A 25,760-nucleotide genomic window follows, 5' to 3' on the forward strand; every position below is an offset into this window, starting at 1 on the left:
CACACACATGAATACATGTAAATCAGGGAAATATAAATAAGATCAGTGGATTATATCAGTCAGTGTTAGTATCCTGGTTGTGATATTGTACTGTAGTTTTTCAAAATGTTACATTTGCAATAAACTAAATAAAGTATAGGTAGGATCTCTATTGTTCCTTACAAATTCATAGTCATTTAAATTATATTAATAACAAATATTTTAAAAAATTGGACTACTATATGTGGCATGACTGGCAAAAATTATACATTTTATGGCTTTTGTTCATGATTTCCCCCAGTGAACTACCCCAACCAGTCGTACCAGTTTGAAGTAGATTATAAAACCAAGAGGACAGAAATATTTGACCTTTAAAAAGGAATTCTGGAAGTGAGAAAGATGCAAAAGTATTGAAGTTCAAAGTCTGAATACAAACTTTCCCCAAATCTCTGACTGACCCCAGAACTATAAACACCTGCTACTGTACGTAATAGGGGAAACCATTTTCATAGCTTGAATCTAGACCAGTCAAATTGCCTACTCAAATGAAAATAATAAAACAAGCAAACCAATAATTCTCAGATGTCTCAGAGTCACTACAAGGTATAATCTACAACGTTTAATTTAAAACAAGAAATTACTAGATATACAAAGAAACATGATGGTGCTTCTTTGCCTGAGTTTGCATGATAGTCAGTGGAAACTGACACTGAATGGACCTTGATGATATATTGAGCAGGTAAAGATTTCAAAGAGGCAATTTTAAATTCATTCAGGTAATTAAAGGATACTATAATATTTATAAATAAACAGATAGGAAATTGTGACAGAGAAATGTAAGCAATAAGAAAAAAACAAGTGGAAATTCTAGAACTATAAAGTACAATACTGGAAATGAAAAATTCACTATATGGGCTCAAAAACAGAGCTGAAATGACAGAATAAAGAATCAGTGAAATTGGCCAGCACGGTAGTTTACATCTGTAATCCTAGCACTTTGGGAGGCTAAGGCAGGAAGATTGCTTGAGCCCAAGAGTTTGAGCTCAGCCTGGGCAACAGAGGGAGACCCTGTCTTTACAAAAAATAAAAAATTAGCTGGGCATGGTGGCACGCACTTCTGGCACCAGCTTCTTGGGAGGCTGAGGAGGGAGGATCATTTGAGTCTAAGAGGTCGAGGCTACAGTGAGCCATGATTGTGCCACTGCACTGTAGCCTGGATGACAAAAGGAGACCCTGTCTTTAAAAAGAAGAAGAAGAAATTAAAGTTAGATCAGTAGAAATTATCAAATTTGAAAAACATGGAAAAAAACATTTAGCAAAAATGAACAAAACCCCAGAAAACTGTGGAACAACATCAAATAGTTCAACATGTGTGTGAATGGGGTCCCAGAAGGTGAAGAAGGAGAGAAAGAGACAAAAAAAATTTGAGGAAAGAATGGCCCATATCCTCTTAAATTTGCTAAAGAAAACCCACTAACTTAGTGATTCAAGAAGTTCAATGAAACCCAAATAATATAAAGACACACACACACACCCCGCCAACAATCCAATCTCAGTACACTAGAGCAAGACACCTAAAAAGAAAACACAAAAACCTCAGAAAATCTTAAAAGTGGCAAGAGAAAAACAACACATTACATGCAAAAAGTAGAAAGAGAAAAACAATATGATCAATTGCTCATTTATCACCAGAAATAATGCAGACCAGAAGACATTAGACTTACATATTCAACATACTGAGTAATTAAAAAAAAAAACAAAACAAAACACTGGCAGCCAAGAATTCTATAACTAGTAAGACTATTCTACAAATGTAAAAATGAAATAGAAATTTTTAGGCAAAAACCTAGAAAATCTATAGCTAGCAGACTAGCAGTACCAGAAACACTAAAGGAACTTTGAGTGCAAGGAAAATGACACCAGATGGTAATGTGAATTTGCAGAAAGAAATAAGAAGCATTGAAAAAATGTGGTGAAATATAAAAGATTATACAAATATTTTATCCTCTCTCTTAAATATTTTTGAAAAGATATTATAGAGTTTATAAAGTACATTGGTATAATATATGTAACAACAATAGCATGGAAGATGGAGGGTAAATGGAACTGTATTGTTTTAAGATTCTGATATTTTAATAAAAATAAGAACTCAAGGCCACATGTGGTGGCTCACACGTGTAATCCTAGCACTTTGGGAGGCCAAGGCAGGCTGACTGCTTGAGCCCAGGAGTTCAAGACCAGTCTGGGCAACATAGCAAGACCCTGTGTTAACTAAAAATAAAAAAAATTAGATGGGTGTGGTGATGCGTACCTGTAGTCCCAAGTTTTCAGGAGGCTGAGGTGGAGAGATTATTTGAGCCTGGAGAGATGAGGCTGCAGTGAGGAGTGATTGTGCCACTGTACTCCAGCCTGGGTGAGAGTGAGACCCTGTCTCAATAATAATAATAATAGTTATTATTATTCAATATTAAATCTAAGAAAATTATCATGAGTTAACAATGCATGTTGTTACCCTTAAGCAAGCACTAAAAACATGCAAAGAAATATAGTTAAAAGCTAACAGAGGGTAAAATAACATACTAAATTATTTGTGGAAAACCAAAGAAAAGCTAGGAAAGGAGGAAGAGAGGAATAAAAAAGGATGAGACAAAATAATAGCACAATGGCAGTCTAAAATCCTGTTATATAATAATCACATTAAATTTATGGATTAAATATTTTAAATGAAAGAAAAATAATATTGGATTGGATTTTTAAAAACCAAGATCTGTCTATAAAAGTTGTACTTTACAGACACAAATAAACTCTAAGTAAAAGGATAGAAAATGATACACACTATTCAAATAGTAAGTTTAAGAAGAGGGACTGGAAGGAAGGACATGGTGACAGAACAATTTGAAGAGCACAGAAGTATGGAAGTGTCTTCTGCCCAAAAGGCATGGTCTGAAGGTGGAACTAACTACGCCTGGCAGTCTTTAACCTCGGGATCCTACTGGGGTAACCCTGAGTTCTACTGATAGTTCTCTTTTCATGCTTTGAGGGTCAAGAAAACTCTTACACCATCAACAGCATCCTCATGAAGATCCTGCCAAACTTGGTGCAAACAGAGCGGAAACTGACCTTGCAGTGCGTCATAGATGCCAGCACCACTTTGTACATGAAGCCTCAGCACCTGGTGCTCTTTTAGAAGGATGGCTCAACCTTTTTACTTCTCCCTAGCGAACATAAAAGTGTTTTTCATTTCTCAGGAGTGGGTCTATGACTCAGGGAAATAGAAGTACATTGTGGTTCAGAACAACAAGGAGAAAACCACGCCAGAGTACCAGATGTTAGTGAAAGGAGTGGTCAGTCCCAGAGCAATGCAAGACAAGAAGGAGATGATAGAAGGCAAAGTCTTGATGGTGAATTGTTCTGTTCCAGAGGTAAAGGCCCAAATACTTCACAACTGAAAAACTTGAACTAGAAACAAAAAGAGTCAAGCAAAAAAGAGAGAAGACTTCTCAGAACCAGAATTTTGTATGCTAGAATTCCCCAGTTGAGAATTAAAGCAAGACCATGCTTTAATATTCCAATGTTAAGCTATGATCCTTGCTGGGATCTGGGTGGAGACCGTGTAATCCACCAGAAGTCACCTGGCCACCACGAGAGGTCAGAGTCCTGCTCTCCTTTTCACCATTTTTTTTTTTTTTTTGGCGATTTTCTGGTTTGGTAGGAGGAGAAAGAGCCCAAAATTGGAAAGGGGCTGGGGCTTTCTGGATGGACTTCCAGAAGTTCATACATATATATATCCCAAACAAAAGTTTTTGTAAGCAATACTTGCCTTTAATGCACATGACACATTTTGATATTTTCTATTCTGTTCTATTGTAGTTTTTTAAAACACTGGCCATGACAGTAAATTGATTCATTGTGTGACTGGCAGTTTGGAAACCCAGTGAGGGTCAGACACCAAGAAGCAGGGTCTGGAGGAGATTGTGAGGGAAGGCAGTCCAGGTCCTCAGCCTTTGCATTTGATGAGAAGCTCTCCACTTTTCTACCTCCACCAGCCCCCATCATCCAAGACATTGGACAAACAGGAAATGAATGAGGTGGCCTGAGAAATGCTCTCAGGAGAGAAAGAGGCTACAACAGAGGGAAGCCTGAGTGAGTATCCAGGACAGACAGGTACCCAGAAGCTCCCAGTGATCTGTAGGGGTGGGCTAGGACTGGTGAAGCTGAAGGATTAGGGGAAGGCACACTCTGCCATAAACAACTGCAAACATTCTCAAAGTAGAAAACCTAATTTGTCATAAATGACCTCCTTATTTTGACACCTCTCTTCATCCCTGCCCATTGTTTATGTATATAAAATATACATCCTATTTTAGTGATTATAATTCATGTTTTTGGTAAAATTTTCAGAAAATATGCTACAATATAAAGTGACAATCACTCATGGTACCACTATTGAGAGAAAACATGGTATGGACTTTTTTTAACCTATGCATTCACACACACACACACACACACAGAGTTTTTATTTTTCTTTATTTTTATATAAAACCTATTATTTCATAACTTTTAAAGACACTTAATATATTATAGACTTTTGTCTAGATTAGGAAATATGGATGTACCTCCTTTTAGTGGCAACTTGGAATTATATTGTAGGGATGTGCCATAATTTATTTACTTGATTTTTAAAAATGAATATTTAAGTATTTTCCCAATTTTTTGCTATTAAAACCATCCTGCAATTCACATGTCTATATTTATATCTTGTATACTTTTGCAAGTATTTTATTATTATTATTATTTATGGAGTTAATTCTTAGCACTCAACTTGTTGATGCAAATGCTTTGTGCATTTTTAATATTGATAGATATTGCCAAATAGCTTCTCCAAATAGTTGAATACTGCCATGAAAAGTGATGAATTTATTTTCCCAAATCTTTACCAATATATACTATTATCAATGTTTTGTTATTTTTCCCAATCTAATTAAGGCACAATGATATAGCATTAGTATTGTGATTTGTATTTACTTTAGGTTTTAGTGAGGTTAAGTATGTTTCTTACATTTATTGGTCTATGCTATTTTCCCCTATAAACTGCCTGTTCATAAACACTGCCCATTCTTACTATTTTGACTGATTTGCTTGAGCCCTTTGTGAATTAAAGAAATTAACTCTTTGTCAGAGATACATTGAAAGAAAGAAAATACAAACTGGATATATGAATATCACATAAATTATACTTTAAGACAAAGAGTGTTGGTTGAAAGATATAATGTATAACATGAAGATTATAGTTAATAATAATGCGTTGTGTTCAGGATCTTTGCTAAATAAGAAAACTATAGCTGCTCTTGCTATAGAAAGGAAAAATGGGTAACTATGTGACATGATAGATATGTTAATTTGTTTCTCTATAGTAACCGTTTAACTCTATATATGTATTTTGTAAAATCAGGTTGTATATTTTAAATATGTACAATGACACTTATTTAAAAAGAAAACAAGATTTTTTTCAATCTATGAAAACAAGATAAAGTAGTATTAGTAGACAAACAGGGATATTTGATTACAAAAAGGATCAGTACAACAGGAACAATGGTTCTATAAAACCGTTATAGAAGTCTGTGTACCCAGTAACAGAGCTCCACAATGCATGAAGCAAAAACTGTCAGAATTGAAAAGATAATAGACAATTTAACAATTATTAGCAAGTACAGTTAGAAATTTCAAAACTCCTGTCTCAGTAATTAAAACAAATAGGTAAAAAATCAGTAACGATATTAAAAAGAATTTGCATAGGCTGGGTGCAGTGGCTCACACCTGTATTCCCAGCATTTTGGGAGGCCGAGGCAGATGGATCACCTGAGGTCAAGAGTTGGAGACCAGCCTGGCCAACGTGGTGAAACCCCATCTCTACTAAAAATACAAAAATTAGCTGAGCGTGGTGTTATATGCCTGTAATCCCAGGTACTCAGGAGACTGAGGCAGGAAAATTCCTTGAACCCATGAGGTAGAGGTTGCCGTGAACCGAGATTGTGCCACTGCCCTCCAGCCTAGGTGAAAAAGTGAGACTCCATCTCAAAAAAAAAAAAAAAAATTTGAACAATATAAACAAACATGAAGAAACTGGCATTTGTAAAATAGTTTATGCCTAAACGGAATAATATACATTCTTTTCACAAACACGTGGAGCATTCACTAAGATATAAGATATACCCAATGCAGGGTCATAAAACAAATGTCAACAAATACAAAAATATTTAAATCATACAATGTTTTCCCTATAATAGAATTAAATTATGAACTTATAACTGAAAATTATCTGGAAAATCACCGAAATATTTGGACGATAAAAAATACAGTTATAAATAACCCATGTTCAAAAAGAAGTTACAAATTTTACTTCTGGGTATGTATCGGAAAAAATTGAAAATGGTGACATAAAGAGATATTTTAATACTGACATTTACAGCAGCATTATTCACAATAGCTAAAAGGTGGTATTAATCTAAATGTTCATTGATGGATAAATGGATAAACAACATGTGGTACATATGTACAATTAAATATTATTCAGCCTTAAAATTAAGGAATTTCGGACACATGCTGCAACATGGATACACTTTGAAAACATTATGCTGAGTGTAATAAGCCAGACTGAAAACGACAAATATTGTATGATTTCATTTATGTGAAGCACCTAGAACTGTCAAATTTGTAGAGATAGAAAGTAGAAAGGTGGTTTCCAGGGGTTGAGGAGAAGGAACGAGGAGTTATTGTTTAATGGATAAAGTTTTAGTTTGGGAAGATGACAAAGTTGTTCTAGAGATGGATGGTGGTGACTACTGCACAACAGTGTGAATGTACTTAGTGCTACTAAACTGTACACTTAAAGGGTTAAAATGCTAAATTTTATGTATTTTTTATCATCATATAAATTATTTAAAAACTAGAAAACATTTTAACGGCAAAAATGAAAGAAAAGCATATTAAGTTTTGTGGATTGTGGCTAATCAGCGTTCAGCAGCACTTTTATAGATTTAAATGCTTGTATTTAAAAGATGAAACATCTCAAATCAAGATCTAAACTTGCACCATAAGAAGCTAGCAAAATCCAGCAAACTAAGTAGAAGAAATGAATTAATAAAAATAAGAGCATAAATCAATAAAAGGAAACTTTATGAACAATTTTATGCCAATAAATTTGACACTTTAGATGAAATGGACAAATATCTTGAAAAACAACTCACCAAAATAGCCTCAAGAATAAATGGAGCACTTAGATAACCCTATATTCATTGAAAACATTAAATTTGTAATTTAAAAATGTTCTTGAGAAAGAAAACGATAGGACATGGTGTCTTCATTAGTGAAGTCTATCAAATATTTAATGAAGAAAGTATAACAATCTTACAAAAACTGCTTCAGAAAATAGAAGAGGGTTCACTTCCCAACACATTTTATGAGGCCAGTATTACACTGATACCAAAACCAGATTAAGATATTCCCAAAACTGAAAACTACAGACCAATAGCTCTCATGAATATAGATGCAAACATTCTTAATATTAGCAAATCAAATTCAACATTATATAAAAAGAATAGCTCATCACGTACAAGAGGCTTTAATCTCAAGAATTGAAGATTTGCTTAATATTCAAATATCACTCAATGCAATTCATCATATTAATTGAATAAAGAAGAAAAATTATTTGGCCATCTTGATAGCAGTAGAAAAAATTGTTAAAAATTAACACTTATGATAAAAACTTCAGGAAACTAGCATTTAAAAACACTTTCTCAGCTTGATAAAGGCTTCTATAAAAATTCACAGTAAACATAATACTTAGTAAAAGACTAAATTTGTTATACCAAAAATATGGAATAATGAAGAATGTCTGCTTTCACCATTTCAATTCAGTATTGTTCTGCAGTCCAATAAGGGAAGAAAAAAGATAAGATTGTACAAAAAGGACAAAAACTATCTTTATTTGCAGATGACATTGTCATATATGTAGAAAATCCTAAGGAATATATTTAAAAAGCTATTAGTACCTTCACAAGGTCTGAGGTCAATATACAAAAAAGGACTGCATTTCTAAGACCAGTAACGAACAACTGGAAAAAGAAATTAAAAGTACAATTGCATTGACAATGGAACCTGAAATAAGTATAGCCCTTAGAAATAAATTTAACAAAGATATGTGAGACCTGTATACTAATTATTACAAAACAGTGCTGAGATAAAGAAGACCTAAATAAATGGAGACAGATACTATGTTCGCAATCTGAAGACTCCATATTGTTAACATGTCCATTCTCTAATCAACATATAGACCCAATACAATTCCTACAAAAAATCCACATATGGAAATACAAAAGATCTGGAATTGCCAAAATAATTGTGAGAAGGAACAAAGTTGAAGGGCTTAGACTAACTGATTTCAAGACTGACCTAAGTCTACAGTGAACAAAGCAATGTGGTTTTGTTTAAAACAGCAGTCCCCAACCTTTTTGGCACCAGGAACCGGTTTCGTCAAAGACAATTTTTCCACAGATGGGTTGAGAAGGGATGGGACTCAAGCATATTGCATTTATTGTACATTTTATTTCTATTATTATTACATACTCACCATAATGTAGAATCAGTGGGAGCCCTGAGCTTGTGTTCCTGCAACTGGATGGTCCCATCTAGCAGTGATGGGAGGCAGTGAGAGATCATCAGGCATTAGATTCTCATAAAGAGCATGCAATCTAGATCCCTCTCATGCACAGTTCACAATAGGGTTCATGCTCCCATGAGAATCTAATGCCACCACCCATCTGACAGGAGGCAGAGCTCAGCTTTGCTCACTCACCTGTCACTCACCTCCTGCTGTATGGCCTGATTCCTAACAGGCCACAGACCAGAAGTAGTCCATAGGTCAGGGATTGGAGACCCCCAGTTTAAAAGATAGAGAAAGAAATCAGAGGAATAGAATAGAATCCAGAAATAGATCCGTACATGGTCAACTGATTTTCAACCAAGGCACCACATTAGTTCAATGGGAAAAGGAGTCTTCGTAACACACAGCCCTGATACAGCTGATGCAATAGACAAAATAATGCCTCCACCCCCACCCCAAAGATGTCCAGATTCTAATCCTCAGAACCTGTGAATGTGTTTGGTTACATAGCAAAGAGGAATTAAGTTTGCAAATCAAATTGTTAACTTTAAAATAGGAAGATAAACTGGGTTATCCAGGTGGACTCACTGTAATCACAAGTGTTCTTGAGAGGAGAGAGGCAGAAAGAACCAGAGAGATGGTAGAAGAGAAAAACTGGATCCAATGTTGCAGGCTTTAAAGATGGAGAAAGAGGCCATGAATTACAGAATGTGGGCTGCCTTGGGAAGCTAGAAAGGGCAAATATATGAATTCCCCCCCAGGTCTCCCAGAAAGAGATGTAGCCTTGCTGACAACTTGGACTTCTAACCTATAGAATTGCACAATAATATATTTGCATTGTTTTAAAACAGTAAAGTTTGTGTTGATTTTCTATAGCTGCCATAGAAAAGTAATATAATTAAGTATCTGGGGTGAAATACAGAAGCATCTCAACGCTTATTTTTATACAATTTACAAATTAAATGGAAATAAATTGTAAACCTAAATATAAAACCTAAAACCATAAAACATGTGTATAAAACCAAGAAAAAGAAACATTGTGTCCTTGGTTTAACCAAGGATTTCTTAAGTATTATACAAAAAATATTAACCAGAAAAGAAAACAATTGATAAACTGAACTTTATCAAAGTTAAAAACCATTTGTTTTTGAAAGACTCTTAAGAAAAGGTAATTGACAGATCAGTAAAAAATATTTGCAAAACCATATATCTGTTAAGAACTTGTATCCAGAACTTGTGACTTTTACAACTCAATAAGAAAACATGTAAAAATTGAGAATGTACAAAAATTTGAACAGACGCTTCACCAAGAAAGATATATGATGGCAAATAAGCATATTGTATGTGTTCCATACTCTGGTCATCAGGAAAATGAAAATTAAATTCACAAACAAGCACTGGATATCCACTAAAATGGCTGACATTAAAAAGACTCACCATACTAAGTGTTGGCAAGTATGTAAAGCCAATGGAACTCTCATTCATTGCTGGTGGAAATGAGAAAATGTTACAGCCAGATTGGCAGTTTTTTATGAAGTTAAGCTTGTACTTGTTTTTATGACTCGTCAGTTCCTTTTCTGGCTTATTATCTACCCAAGGAAAATGAACATGCATGGGATAAACTGCGGGGGATTAACTGCTCAACAGTTACTGTCCACCCTAGATTTGTCATGCTGCAGTGAATATTCAAAGCAGCATTATTTGTGAAATCCAAACACTAGAGTCAGCTGAAATTTTCATCACCTGGTGAATAGATAAAGAAAATGTGGTATATCCAAACAATAAAACACTATTAAAGAGTAAAAACGAACAAACCACTTATAAATGCACCAACATAGATGACTCTCAATAGATACTTCATTGTTATACTGAACAATAGAACAGAAATCCAAAAGATTGTGTATTATATGGTTCCATTCATATGAAATTCTAGAAAAGGCAAAACTATAGTGGCAGTAAGCATGTTGGTGGTTGTCCAGAGAGAGACAAGAGAATTTACTGCAAAGGGGCAAGAGAAAACTGAGATGAGAGAAATGTCTGTGTTATGTGGTGGTAGTTACAAGGCTATATACTTTGGGCAAAACACATCAAGCTGTGCACTTTAAATAGAATTTGCATTTTATTCTACGAAAATTACACTTTAATGAATATCTTAAACCATTAAAATATAATGCCCCTATAACATTTGTCATGTTTATGCTAACAGTAATTAGCATTAATAATGAATAAAATTTACTGAGTTCCTACTAGTGGATGTGTACTTACTGAATTTACATTTTTAAATTATGAAACCCTGTGAGTCTCAGTGTGGAAATAAATAGGAATGCCTGGTCTGGTGGCTCATAGCTGTAATCCCAACACTTTGGGACGTTGAGGTGAGAGGATTGCTTGAGCCCAGGAGTTCAAGACCAGCCTGGGCAACATAGAGAATCCTCAACTCTACAAAATTTTTTTAAAAATCAGCAAGGTGTGGCGGCACATTCCTGTAGTCCCAGCTACTTGGGAGGTTGAGGTGGGAGGATGACTTGAACCCAGGAGCTTCAGGCTACAGTGAGCTATGATCACACCACTGCACTCCAGACTGAGCAATGGAGTGAGACCCTGTCTCAAAAAGAAACAAAAGAAAAAGCAGAACTGGTTATTTGAAATATATCAACTAGTATGGCACAGGAACCAATTAACTGAAAGGGGCATTGGCCAATTAGAAAGGTCTTGGTGTAAATAGCTGGTGTAGGTGAATTGGTACACAATTTCACATCATTCCTAGAAATAATAACAATCATGTCTACCTCAATATTGCCATAGAATTAAAGGAGGCACGTGAAATGCTTAGCACAGTGCTTGACACATAATTATCCCTGAATACAAGGAAGTTGTTACCCTGCATGAAATCTGAGCTTTTTCCATGGGGAAATCATGATAGTAGTAGTCAAATGTTGTTTCTACCTGTCCAACATATCTTCCCCTTTCTTCATGTAAGAAAACATTGTATTTTTCCTTTGGGTAACTGCCATGGTGCCCTGTTAAGCAGTGAATCCCATGCAGGCACTCAGGGAGAGCCCCACAGGTTCTTTGATTTTGTTACTATAATTCATGACTAATTTTATATTTTGTCTCTGATATTCCTATATTAAATAATTAGGTGTCTAAATCTGATTGTTTGCTTGCCTTTGCTGACTCTCACCCATGGTGGTTTGTGGACTTCTACTGGTTGACCTTAATGCTTTGGAAACATAGGGGGTTACACTGGCAATACTTTCCACCATGGGGGATTGCTTTTGCATTTGCTAAGAGCCAGGGGATGTTATTAGCCTGGGACAACTTTAAACCCTTTGGGGGCCACAGGATAAATCTAGGAATCTCAGGTTCTGCTCATCTAGTCATCCTTGACAGTCATGTTCTCCTGAATTCTAGAGACAAACAATATTCAACTGTATGCATACATAACCTCTGACAGTGTATCAGATGTCTCTTATACGGCATTTTATACAACCTCTTTGTGCCGTCTGTTACTCTAGTCACTGATGCAATGATGGCCTCTTCCAAGTTTTGACCAGCTTTGTGCTGGCACAACCTTATGGGTTCTTTGACTTCTAGGCTGCAGTGATTAGGTCAAGAAAGGGCCCTCAATCCAAGTCAGGCCAATTAGAATTTTATCTGAGATTTAGTAGCTCATCAATAAAGGTGCACATTTGAGGTTACTTGTTGCTATCTTCTGAGTCTTCTGGAAACATGGGCCTGAGAATGAAGCCCACATACCATGAGAAGAAGAATTAAAAGCTAAGTGAGGCAGACTCCTGGGGACGTTGCTTATGCTTCTGAGTCAGCTGAACTTGTGACCTTCTAGTTTTATGAGTGAGTAAAATATCTCCTCCCACCCCTTTTACCTAAACTAGTTTGATCTGGGTTTCCACCATTTGTAACCAAAAGAATTCACTCTTTCAGACATTGCTTTCACCAAGAATCTTTCTTCATGCACACAATTGTATTAATCTCTTATGGCTTATATTTTCTTATGCATTTGAAACGTTAGTTCTCATGATTCATTAATAATAGTAAATTTTGAATATTGTGTGATAAACTAGATTGAAAAGAAAATGTTCTTAGGCCATTGTATACAAGGCTATCCAATATTTCTGGCATTTTGGCCCTTTGAGGCAGTTTGCATTTGAACAGGTGATAGGCAATGCATGTATCTTTGGCCAGTCCTTTGAAACAAATCCTAACAACTTTTGGAGAGTTTTAAATATCTACTCAGACTTAGCCAGAGCACGTTGATAGTTCTTTATTGGAAGATAAAATAAAAACTTTTGTTTTTCTTATTGTTTTTTAAAATTTTATTTATTTTGGATTCAGGGGGTACATGTGCAGGTTTGTTACATGTATATATTGCTTAATGGTGGGGTTTGGACTTCTAGTGTACCCATCACCCCAAAAGTGACCATTATACTCAATAGATAGATCTAAATATAGCATAGCTGGCATTCATGATATTTACAACATTTCTTTTGTGGACTGTTTTAAAACCCGTATCCGTGAACATCGTGATAATCCTCCCTCTCTGTCTAGAAAACTTTGGCTTTTGAATCTTGGTTCTGCTACTTCTGCTGTAAGACCCTGAGCAACTTTCCAAATAACTCTGGGTGGGTTCCTTGCCTCAAAAATAAGGGTGATGATTGTACCTATTATGCAAAAGATTGTAAGGATTAAGTGAATAAATGAAGTAATGTGTTCAAAGGGCTTAGAACAGTGTCTGAAACCTAGCTAATTCTAGAGAAGGCTTTGCTATTGTTATTATTAAAATCCATTTTTCTTCTTGAAGCTGTGTTTTGATAGGCTGAGGAAGGGTTTGTAAGATATAGGTACAAAAATTTTCTAGTGGCCATTGTCATTAATGACTAGATGAATTAATTAAATGTTAGACCTAAAACCATAAAAACCCTAGAAGAAAACCTAGGTAATACCATTCAGTACATAGGCATGGGCAAGGACTTCATGTCTAAAACACCAAAAGCAATGGCAATGAAAGCCAAAATTGACAAATGGGATCTAATTAAACTAAAGAGCTTCTGAACAGTAAAGGAAACTACCATCAGAGTGAACAGGCAACCTACAGAATGGGAGACAATTTTTGCAATCTACTCATCTGACAAAGGGCTAATATCCAGAACCTACAAAGAACTCAAACAAATTTACAAGATAAAAACAAACAACCCCATCAAAAAGTGGGCAAAGGATATGAACAGACACTTCTCAAAAGAAGACATTTATACAGCCAACAGACACATGAAAAAATGCTCATCATCACTCACCATCAGAGAAATTCAAATCAAAACCACAATGAGATACCATCTCATACCAGTTAGAATGGCAAACATTAAAAAGTAAGGAAACAACAGGTGCTGGAGAGGATGTGGAGAAATAGGAACACTTTTACACTGTTGGTGGGACTGTAAACTAGTTCAACCATTGTGGAAAACAGTATGGCGATTCCTCAAGGATCTAGAACTAGAAATACCATTTGACCCCGCCACTCCATTACTGAGTATATACCCAAAGAATTAGAAATCATGCTGCTATAAAGACACATGCAGACGTATGTTTATTGCAGCACTATACACAATAGCAAAGACTTGGAATCAACCCAAATGTCCATCAGTGACAGGCTGGATTAAGAAAATGTGGCACATATACACCATGGAATACTATGCAGCCATAAAAAAGGATGAGTTTGTGTCCTTTGTAGGGACATGGATGCAGCTGGAAACCATCATTCTCAGCAAACTATCGCAAGAACAGAAAACCAAACATCACATGTTCTCACTCATAGGTGGGAATTGAACAAGGAGATCACTTGGACACAGGAAGGGGAACATCACACACTGGGGGAGGGGTGAGGGGAGAAGGATAGCATTAGGAGATATACCTAATGTAAATGATGAGTTAATGGGTGCAGCACACCAACATGGCACATGTATACATATGTAACAAACCTGCATGTTGTGCACATGTACCCTAGAACTTAAAGTATAATAATAATAAAAAAAGAAAAAAGTAAATAAATTAATTAAATGAAATAGATTAGAAATTTTACTTATATGTATAACAAAGTTATTCATTTCAATGCATTTCCATGCCAAGTGTTTTGCCTAGAGTAGGGACTCAGTATTGGTCAAATGAAATTGATTCCCAGTAGTTTATAATCAAAGCATACACAGTAACTTTGATTCCTTTATGACAGTGGCAAGTTCACATTGTCACAGGTGACTTGCTTAGCTAACTGTAGTTATGTCATCTGTGGGAAAAACCTTAACAATAACAATAAGAAACCATTTTAGCCATAAAATGAAAGCCTTTCTACAATGGATTGTGGCTTTCTCTGCCATCTTAAGTTGCAGTTTGAACAGAATTTCACGTTCTGTACAAGATGCCTAGGGGTTATCTCTTTCACTATTGTTGAACCATGTGGAAAACAGAGGTATCTTGAGGTGCCTTTGCTGATTCAAGAGGAGTACGCTTTTTGAATACTCGCATACGATGCTGTTATTTTCTGTACTTTGCCTCAATATTAGACAGCACTTCTTGCAGAAAGTGTGCCCTAAGAGCTTTCTTTCTATTTATAATTTATTTGTTAATAATATGTACCGGAAAATGAAATAGCTAACACTGTTAAAAGTAAAAGTAAATAAGTCATTAGTGAGTACACTTTCCTAAGAATAAAATACCTTAGTTGGTGACCTTTATACATTTCGGTGCCTCAGGATTCTGTTGAGGGTCTTATTTAACCCAATCTCTCATCCCAGTTGAATGCCACATATGAGTTTGCTTGAAAAAGTTCCCCATGTGCGTGAACGATCATTACAAAGTGCTCTGATAATTCCATGAGCTCAACTGGTGGTCTTTATTTAATGTTAGTTTTTCTAACGGGTGATTTAGGTAATATAACTTTTCTTTGGTTATGTAACATATTAGTAGGAAAACATTAGGATTTAAGGGTAAAACTTCCTAAATAATATTCTCAATATACCACTTGCATAAGTAGTGGATTTTTCAATATTATAAACATTAAATTTTTGATGAAAATTGTCTAAGTGTTATGGTCTTTGCTAAATATCTGATAGATGCCTAAATTTGCATTTACATCTTGTTAAATGTGTAGAATAGGACATATATAGTGACTTAAAGCCAAATCAGGATTTGGCATAAAAGCCTTACTAGGCCCTTCTGTAAGAGGTAATAAGAGACATTGAGAAAAAAAAAAAAATGAATACATTGCTTGTGGTCAACTATACACTCAGAAATTGAATCTCCCTTACAATGAAGTACAATAAGTCATTATTTAAAATAACGAATGAGGAAGTTCAGTGTCACTAACAACATAAAGACTTGATACAGAGCTTCCTAATTTCTTTCTCAATATTTGGGTTCTAGACAACAGCTGTGGCGGTTATAGTGGCATTTCCCTAAATGGTAATACGATTTCGGAAGAGACCTCTGCAATATGGAGAAGTCACAACTTTCATCATTAGGCATCTTATCTCACTTCCTCTAAGTCACATAATTCTCATTTTATGTTAATAGAAGTTAAACCTAATTATCAAGGGAGAGTAGATTTCTAAGTGATAGTCTCTTCTTGAAGAGTTGTGAGTGTAACCTCCATTAACACTGGGCCATGTTAAAAAGGCAGCTCTTTGAATGTTGGGATAAAAATACATCCCTCTAGTGGAGGGTTATATTTTATCTGTAACTGAGTAATTTGGACTCAAGTGACCTATATTGAGAAATAGATTTAATAGTGAAAAGACTGTGGATTGATGGATCCCTGCCAGGCAGGAACTGAAAGTTCAGAGCATTAGCAGTAGCTGGCAGAATATAGGACATGATGTTATTCCCAAAATTATCAGGAAGAGAAAATATAATAGAGAGGAAAAAATAGTGTGAAACGATTTCTACTCCCACCTCCCCGGATGTTCAAGCTAATGTTTCCTTAGATGAAGTTTTTGCATCAGATTTCACTTTTCAAAAAGTTCAGCCTTTTACAGACTCTCTCCCAGTAAGAAATAAACCGAAAGCTTTTGTTTATTTTTGTAGTGATCACTGTGTCCTCACTATACAATTCTCTGAAGCCCACTTGTTGGTATTCTAAGAAAATTTGCTGCCTCATATGAGATAAAACTAGCATACACGGTAATCTTCCAATATAAAGTTAAGAATGTCTCCTAGTCATCTTGCAAGCTAAGTGTCTCTAATAGCATTGCTTCTCCATGGAAACACTACTTTTGGGAGTAGACTATCTTGGTTCTCTTCCTCTCTCCCTCCCTCCTCCTCCCCCCGCCCTGCCTTTTTCCCCCTCTTCTTCCTCCTTTTCTTCCTCCTTTTCTTCCTTTTCTTCCACCTCCCCCTCCCCTTCTTCCTCCCACATTAGTTCCTGTAACATTGCTGAAAAAAAATCTGTCCCAGATTTTAAGCACTTGGAAATTCTGATGATAGGAAATGTATCCTGAATTTAATCTGATTATTAAAAAAGAACTGTAGGTCTAATTTATTAAAATAACTTGCTACTATGTTATTGACTTTATATCTTCAGAATGTGGCTCAAGTCATCTAAAGTAGGTGGTAAAAATGAAAAGAAAAAAAAACCAAAACCAAACCAAACCAAACCCAGGCCATATCTCTTCAAAACATATTGCAGACTAGAAACTGTTTCAGAAATTTAGAAACTATATCACTGATTTGTTTTGCTGTACTAGATGCTAAAAAGAATTTAGATGTGTTTGTGGTGCATTATTCTATTTTTAAAGGTGATTTCGTGATGGGCAATCATCTAGCCACAAATGTTCCTCTGAAAGATGCAGAATCCTGAGTTGGATAAACTTGGCTTCTGAGTAAGTGTGGTGTTGTTCTTTCAACACAGTACTTGCATCTGTAAGATCACCGCCTGCATGATCTAATTATTTCTGGGCTTGGGGTCTATAAACCAGACATTCTGACACTTGGTTGCTACTTTTCTCAGCATCTGATTTTCTTTTAAGGATGTAAATTGATCCCCCACATAAGACAGTCTTAGGCAATACATGACTTCTTATTAAGTAATGACTAATATCATTAAGACAATAAAATATTTCCATAAACAAATAATTAAACCCTTATAAGAGCTAGGTCCAAACTGAAGTCCTATTCTCTCAGCCCTTTCAAGTTTTGGGACTGATTTTTTATTTAAATCAGTGATAACTGCAGGCTTAAGCATGTAGGATGGCTTCATTAGATGTTGGTTCAAAGAGAGAGGAAAAAAATGGCATCTAATGATCCCCAATGTCTGGCAATCATACCCTGTCAGTGAAAGGAATACAAAAAATATTGAAAGGTGAATAGAAAAATGTGAAGCTTTTAACAGTCTTCTAGATACTGGAGGACTGGCCATTACCGTCACTCAACAGCACTAACACCCATATGCCTTGGCCTGGGCTCATCTCATTTCAAGTCTCTCTGCCTTAAAATCTATGCATACCGATAACGAGTTCCAAAACAAACTGTAAAATGCAAAGCATCAAGAAGGGGAGCAGGTAAACATACATGCAAATATGCATGCATATACAATATATATACAAAACAAATGGAGTGTCCCTGGAAGCACACATAACACACTGGCAATGATGACGCTGCCTTTAAAATGAAACAGCGAAAGAAGATAAACTTAATTTTTCTTTATATTTTGTTTTTTGAGATGGTGTCTTGCTCTGTCACTCGGTCTGGAGTGCAGTGCCACCATCTTGGCTCACTGCAACCTGTGCTTCAGTTCAAGTGATTCTTCTGCCTCAGCCTCCCGAGTAGCTGGGACTACAGGCACACGCCACCATGCCTGGCTAATTTTTTTGTATTTTTAGTAGAGATGGGGTTTCACCATATTGGCCAGGCTGGTCTCATACTCCTGACCTCATGATCCACCCACCTTGGCTTCCCAATGTGCTGGGATTACAGGCATGAGCCACTGTGACCAGCCTATATGTTCCTTTTTACCTATTTAAATTTTAAAAAGATTGAAAGTACCTACCCCTGTGTAACTATTCATGATTCTAAGCTGGTATTTAAAGTTGATCTTCTCAGTTAGGTATTTCCTAATTGTGCATCAAGTTTGAAAGAAGATGCATGCCCAACTACATTGGCCAGAATCTCTGATACACATGTTGGTTAAATAATTTATTTATAATGTGACAGATAGAAAATGACCAGACTATGCTGGTGATTAAGGTCTAAGTCTTTGTTATTGTAGGTCCATGGATACTCTATTATGAAAGAGGTGAATCAGTGGGACACATTTTTTTACACCCAGCCCCTAGGTTAGTGCATATATGTGTCTTTGTGGAATATTATGGAATGTCTGAACATAATTACATAATGTGTAGGAATACTACAATGTGTCTGAACCACACATTGCAATTAATGCTCTAGGGTTAAATAAAAATTTTGAAGGGATTAGAAAATATACAGTCTCTATCAGATAGGTACGGCTGAGTAAAAATTCACCCAAAATATGTTGACTTAAAATAACAATTGTGTATTTGGCTCATGATTCTGCTGGGCAGTACTAGTGTGTCTTCTCGTGTGTCTGTGGTCAGCTGTGAGTGACCACAGTGGAGCTGTAGCCTGGCTTTGGTGGCTTTGCTGATCAATGTGGGTCTGGCAGGTATCTGGGACCTCAACTGGCATAAGTAGGCTAACTGGCCTCTGACCCACATTGTCTCTCTTCCTCGTGCAGGCTAGCCCAAGGTTATGCTCATGACTGAGGCAGAGTCCCCAGAGACAAAGTGAGAACCCACATTGCTTCTGGAGGCCCAAATCTGGAACAGGCACTCAGCCCCTTTTGCTGATTTCAGATGGCCAAACATTCCATAGTCAGTTATCATCCAGTGGACTGAGAAATGCGCTTTACCTCTTGATGGTGCGCCATCAAAGCCATATTGCCAGGGGAATGGAAAGGGAGCCATGGTGGCCACATGATCTTGAGTTTTGGGAAAAGGGTGCTGAGTGAGGTGAATCATACATATTTTTAAAATTTTTAAAATTTTTCCGCACAGTTTGAAAAAGGGTAATTAATTTTAAACTTTGTTTTGGGACTGTGTCATAATTTGATACCTTTTATTTATTTTCACATTCTTCTACCACAATAATAATAGCTGTTATTTACTGAGCACTCACGACATGCTGGATACTATGCTGCCCAGGAGGCATTTTAGATACATTTACATTTTGCCATTACAATGTAATGGTAATGTAAGGTAGATATTCTGATTTTTCAGAAGGGTAAACTAAAAATTTTATGAATTCAATTATGAGTACACCACACTGGGGTCAGGGATAGTGACTGGGAGAAAGCAAAAGGGAAAATAATTTAAATAAGGGCAATCCAACCAGCCACTCTACCCAGTGAGAGTACGTCCTACAGGAACTCTGAGTTGGACTCTGTGACTTTGCTGTTGCCTTGGTTATTTACAGCTTCCAGGTGCTTCTGAGGCTGATGGGATTCTGATATTTTTGTTTCCTCTTATTAGTATGGTCATAAATACCAGCTAGTTCCTTTATCTCATCTTCAATCAGAGAAAAAGTGATCAAATTAGTGTTAAAGCAAAAACCATCTATCTTGTATAGACTATGAGTTGTCGTTCAATCTCTGGTGTACCACATCACTGGGGAATTTTCAAGGGTAATTTTGGCGCTATGTATTTTTCCTTGAAGAGCTAAGGAAACTTCAGTAGGATACAAATTCAGTTAACTAGGTTGTATTTTCTGGAAGGAGATTTTAATGTTTGTGTAATAAAATGCCTTTCTAAAGTGGGGTATAAAATATTTATTCTGCAATCTTCAGATGTACTAATTTGGTTAAACACATCAGAAAAATAAGTGACATTACTATGATGATGTCTACAGCAATGCCATTTTGTGGCAGAACTAGACTCTGCATTGTGTTTTATGAATGAATCACTAGTTAATTAAAAAATATTCTGCAGGGAAGATGATAGTTTTGTTATTAAGAAATCTTTGCTGTTGATTATTATAAAGTTAATGTGGAAAACAGTATATAAATTGAAGTGAGCAAACCACATTATCTTAAAAGCATTCTGCTTTTATATTTTACTGTTTAAATTTTATTAAAATATAATTTACATGGAGAAATGTGCACATGAAATTGGCCATTCAACATGTTTTCACAAACTGAAAACAACTGTGTGACTAGCACTCACAAACAAACATCTTAGAAGCCCGCTCATGCTACCTATAGACACAAATCTCCCTACTCTCCAGAGTAACCACTATTTGGGCTTTTTAATTGTATAGATTAATTTTGCCTGTGTTGTATTTCATAGAATAGAATCCTATATAATATGTACTTCCTGTGTGTGTCTGAGGTCTTTCATTTACCATTAAGTTTGAAAGATTGGCCCACCAGACTACATGTCATTGCAGATGGTTCATTTGCATTGATGATGAGTGAATATACCACCATTAATCCACTAAACTGGGATGAGCATTTGGGTAGTTCCTACCCAAATGGTAGGGGCTGTATTGGGCCATTTTTGCATTGCTATAAACAGATACCTAAGACTGGGTAATTTATAAAGAAAAGAGGCTTAATTGACTTGTGGTTCTGCAGGCTTTACAAGAGGCATGGTGTTGGCATCTGCCTGGCTTCTGGGGAGGCCTCAGGAAGCTTACAATCATGGTGGAAGACAAAGGGGGAGCAGGCAATCTCACATAGCAGAGCAGGAGCAAGGGAAAAAGAGAGCGTGTGTGTGGAGGGGTGCCACACATTTTTAAATGACCAGATCTCCTGTGAACTCAGAGCAAGAACTCATTTATCACCAAGGGAATAGTCCAAGCCATTCATGAGGAATTTGCCCTCATGATCCAAACGCCTCCCACTAAGCCCCACCTCCAACGCTGGGGATTATGTTTCATAAATACTTTAATATATCTTTTTATGAACACATGTCATATTTCTGTTGTGAATATATCTAAGAATGGACGTTTGGGTTATGGAGTGTGCATGTTTACATCTTTGGTAAGAAACATCACTTTTCAAAAGTGGTTGCCAATTCACTGCCATCAGAAGTATATGAGAGCTCCTAGTACTTGGTATTTTTCTTCTTTTTTATCTTAGCTAGTATGGTTTCCTCTTACTTAAAACACTGTAATGATTGAAGTTTCCTGTACTAAATATATATAATCTCAATGTTTCAGGTTAACAATTCTAAGAAGATAATTATTAAAAGACACCTCTGATGATTCAAAGGAAGATATTACTCTTAAAAGGATCACACTAAACTCACCTTCATGAAAACATGACACAGAATCATTAAAATTTAATTTAAAAGTGATGGTAGCTGGTTTGTGTGTATCTTTTGGTTTTCTTTATCTTTTCAAACCATTAGTAGTGACTAATCTATACTGTATACTCATTTAAAAATACTCAATGCAAAAGAATCTTTTTCTTTTCCTCATTGTGTCCAGTGACTTTGGTTCTCTTTCCTACCTATGACCGAGGTCTCAAGTTAGAAAACAGTATTTTCAAAGCAGTCTTGTGCATTACAATCCTGTGACACAATTCTATGCAGAAGAAATGCCTGTGGTTTTATTATCTTAGCATATGCCTCAAAGAAGATGCCCATCTGTACATGCAAGATTCCCTTTTGCATCTGAAAAGATAAAATGTCTCTCAAAATAGTAACTCTCTCAAGGGCATGTAATTTTTGTAGAATTGAAGGTTTCATCAGTATTTTGTTTGGGAGCTATGACTTATAAAGTCAGTAATAGAATTCTTGTGAATTGCTTAACTAAATTAGGAATTTAAAAGTTAAAATTACAGAAACTATAGGGAGGCACTCTTCAAAGTCAATAGTGGTATGACTTTAAAGTCACCATTTCTCAGTTGTAAGTATTGTGCTGCAATACAAAAGGCTTTATCAATCAAGGATATAGTCATTTTCAGATAATATCAATTATTTTGACTTAACATTAGTGCACAGATTAACTATTAATTATTTTAGTTATTCATTTAAAGTAAGCCTTATGTAAAGAGACTTTATATGCAGGTCATGACGGTTCTGAGGTGTATTATTTATTTATTTATTTATTTATTTATTTATTTATTTAGAGACAGAGTCTTCCTCTGACCAGGCTGAAGTGCAGTGGCGTGATCTCGGCTCACTGCAACCTCCGCCTCCCAGGTTCAAGTGATTTCCCTGCCTCAGCCTCCTGAGTAGCTGGGACTACAGGTGTGTGCCATCACACCCAACTGATTTTTTTTTTTTTTTGTATTTTAGTGGAGACAGGGTTTCACCATGTTGGCCAGGATGGTCTCAATCTCCTGACCTCGTGATCCACCCACCTTGGCCTCCCAAAGTGCTGGGATTACAGGCGTGAGCCACTGCACCTGGCTGTGTATTCTAATCTTATGGGTGAATAGCATCTGATATGAACAGAATATCTTTGAAACTTGTAAGCCAAACTTGCAGCTTTGAGGGAGATAAAGAAACCATTTACCAAACAATATGGAAAACACTAAAATCCCCAAAGAAAGGGAAAATTAAATGTAACTTTTACTAGGAATTTACCATATTAACATGTTTAGCGTCCTACCTGGCACATAAGTGCCCAATGAATGATAACCAAAAGAAAAAACAATAATGTTAAGTGCGGCTACTGGCTCTATTTTACAAATAAAGATGTTGAAACTCGAAGGGATTAGAATAAATAATTTGTTCAAATCATACAGCTGATAGGTTTGAGAGGTAGGATTCAAACTTATTAAACAAGACTTATCAAGTGCTTCCAAGATGGCCAAATAGGAAAAGTTCCCGTCTGTAGCTCCCAGCAAGATCGACACAGAAGATGGGTGATTTCTGCATTTCCAACTGAGGTACCTAGTTCATCTCATTGGGAATGGTTGCACAGTGGGTGCAGCCCACAGAGGGTGAGCTGAAGGAGGGGGGGGTGTCACCTCACTCAGGAAGTGCAAGGGGTGGATTTCCCTTTCCCAGCCAAGGGAAGCTGTGACAGACTCTACCTAGAGAAACAGTACTCTCCTGACCAAATACTGTGCTTTTCCCATAGTCTTAGCAACCAGCAGACCAGGAGATAACCTCCCTTGCCTGGCTCGGCGGGTCCCATGCCCACAGAGCCTTGCTCACTGCTAGCACAGAAGTCTGAGTTCGACCTGTGACTCTGCAGCTTGATAGGGGGAGGGGCGTCCACCATTGCTGAGGCTTGAGTAGCTCACAGTGTAAACAAAGAGGCCAGGAGGCATGAAATGGGTGGAGCCCACCACAGCTTAACAAGGCCTACTGCCTCTATAAATTCCAACTCTGGGGGCAGGGCATAGTAGAACAAAAGGCAGCAGACAGCTTCTGCAGGCTTAAATGTCCCTGACAACTCTGAAGAGAGCAGTGATTCTCTCAGCACCACGTTCGAGCTCCAAGAATGGACAGACTGCCTCCTCAAGCTGGTCCCTCAACCCCATGTAGCCTGACTGGGAAACATCTCCCAGTAGGTGCCAACAGACACCTCAAACAGGCAGGTGCCCCTCTGGGATGAAACTTCCAGAGGAATGCTCAGGCAGCAATATTTGCTGTTCTGTAGCCTCTGCTGGTGACTACAACAGACTTGCAGCTGAGGAGTCTGACTGTTAGAAGGAAAATAAACAAACAGAAAAGAATAGCATGAACATCAACAAAAAGGACATCCACACCAAAAACCCATCTGTAGGTCACCAATATCAAAGACCAAAGGTAGATAAAACCACAAAGATAGGGAGATACCAGAGCAGAAAAGCTGAAAATTTAAAAAACAGAGCGCCTTTTCTCCTTCAAAGGATCGCAGCTCCTCGCCAGCAAGGGAACAAAACTGGATGGAGAATGAGTTTGATGAGTTGACAGAAGTAGACTTCAGAAGGTCAGTAATAACAAACTTCTCCGAGCTAAAGGAGCATATACTAACACATCACAAGGAAGCTAAAAACCTTGAAAAAATATTAGATGAATGGCTAACAAGAATAAACAGTCTAGAAAAGACCTTATATGACCTGATGGAGGGGAAACCACGGCACAAGAATTTCATGACACATGCACAAGCTTCAGTAGCCGATTCGATCAAGTGGAAGAAAGGATATCAGTGATTGAAGATCAAATTAATGAAATAAACTGAGAATACAAGATTAGAGAAAAAAGTGAAAAGAAATGAACAAAGCTTCCAAGAAATATGGGACTATGTGAAAAGACCAAATATACGTTTGATTGGTGTACCTGAAACCGACAGGAAGAATAGAATCAAGTTAGAAAACACTCTTCAGGATATTATCCAGGAGAACTTCCCTAACCTAGCAAAGCAGGCCAACATTCAAATTCAGGAAATACAGAGAACAACACAAAGATACTCCTCGAGAAGGGTAACCCCAAGACACACAATTGTCAGATTCACCAAGGTTGAAATAAAGGAAAAAATGCTATGGGCAGCCAGAGAGAAAGATTGGATTACCCACAAAGGGAAGCCCATCAGACTAACAGCAGATCTCTCAGCAGGTACCCTACAAGTCAGAAGAGAGAGGGGGCCAATATTCAACATTCTTAAAGAAAAGAGTTTTTAACCAAGAATCTCATATCCAGCCAAAGTAAGTTTCATAAGTGAAGGAGAAATAAAATCATGTACAGACAAGCAAATGCTGAGAGATTTTGTCACCACCAGGCCTGCCTTTCAAGAGCTCCTGAAGGAAGCACTAAACATGGGAAGGAACAACCAATACCAGCCACTGCAAAAACATGCCAAATGGTAAAGACCATCGACGTTATGAAGAAATTGCATCAATTAACAGGCAAAATAACCAGCTAACATCATAATGACAGGATGAAATTAAAACACGACAATATTAACCTTACATGTAAATGGGCTAAATGCCCCAATTAAAGGACACAGACTGGCAAATTGGATAAAGAGTCAAGAATAATTGGTGTGCTGTATTGAGAGACCCATCTCACGTGCAAAAATGCACATAGGCTCAAAATAAAGGGATGGAAGAAGATCTACCAAGCAAATGGAAAGCAAAAAGAAAGCAGGGGTTGCAATCCTAGTC

The 25,760-nt window shown here is 36.7% G+C and overlaps 1 long non-coding RNA gene across 1 annotated transcript in view; it reads left to right on the forward strand.

Moving 5' to 3' along the window:
- LOC106996871 (uncharacterized) overlaps window positions 1-23,373 on the forward strand; it is a 301,071-nt gene extending 277,698 nt beyond the window's left edge. Inside the window, exon 7 of the long non-coding RNA XR_001442957.3 lies at window positions 22,791-23,373. This is a non-coding gene — a long non-coding RNA (uncharacterized LOC106996871). The remainder of the gene's footprint in view (window positions 1-22,790) is intronic.
- The last annotated feature ends 2,387 nt before the right edge of the window (window positions 23,374-25,760 follow it).

The sequence above is a fragment of the Macaca mulatta genome, chromosome 2, assembly GCF_049350105.2.
Source record: "Macaca mulatta isolate MMU2019108-1 chromosome 2, T2T-MMU8v2.0, whole genome shotgun sequence".
In the NCBI taxonomy this organism is placed as follows: Eukaryota; Metazoa; Chordata; class Mammalia; order Primates; family Cercopithecidae; genus Macaca; species Macaca mulatta.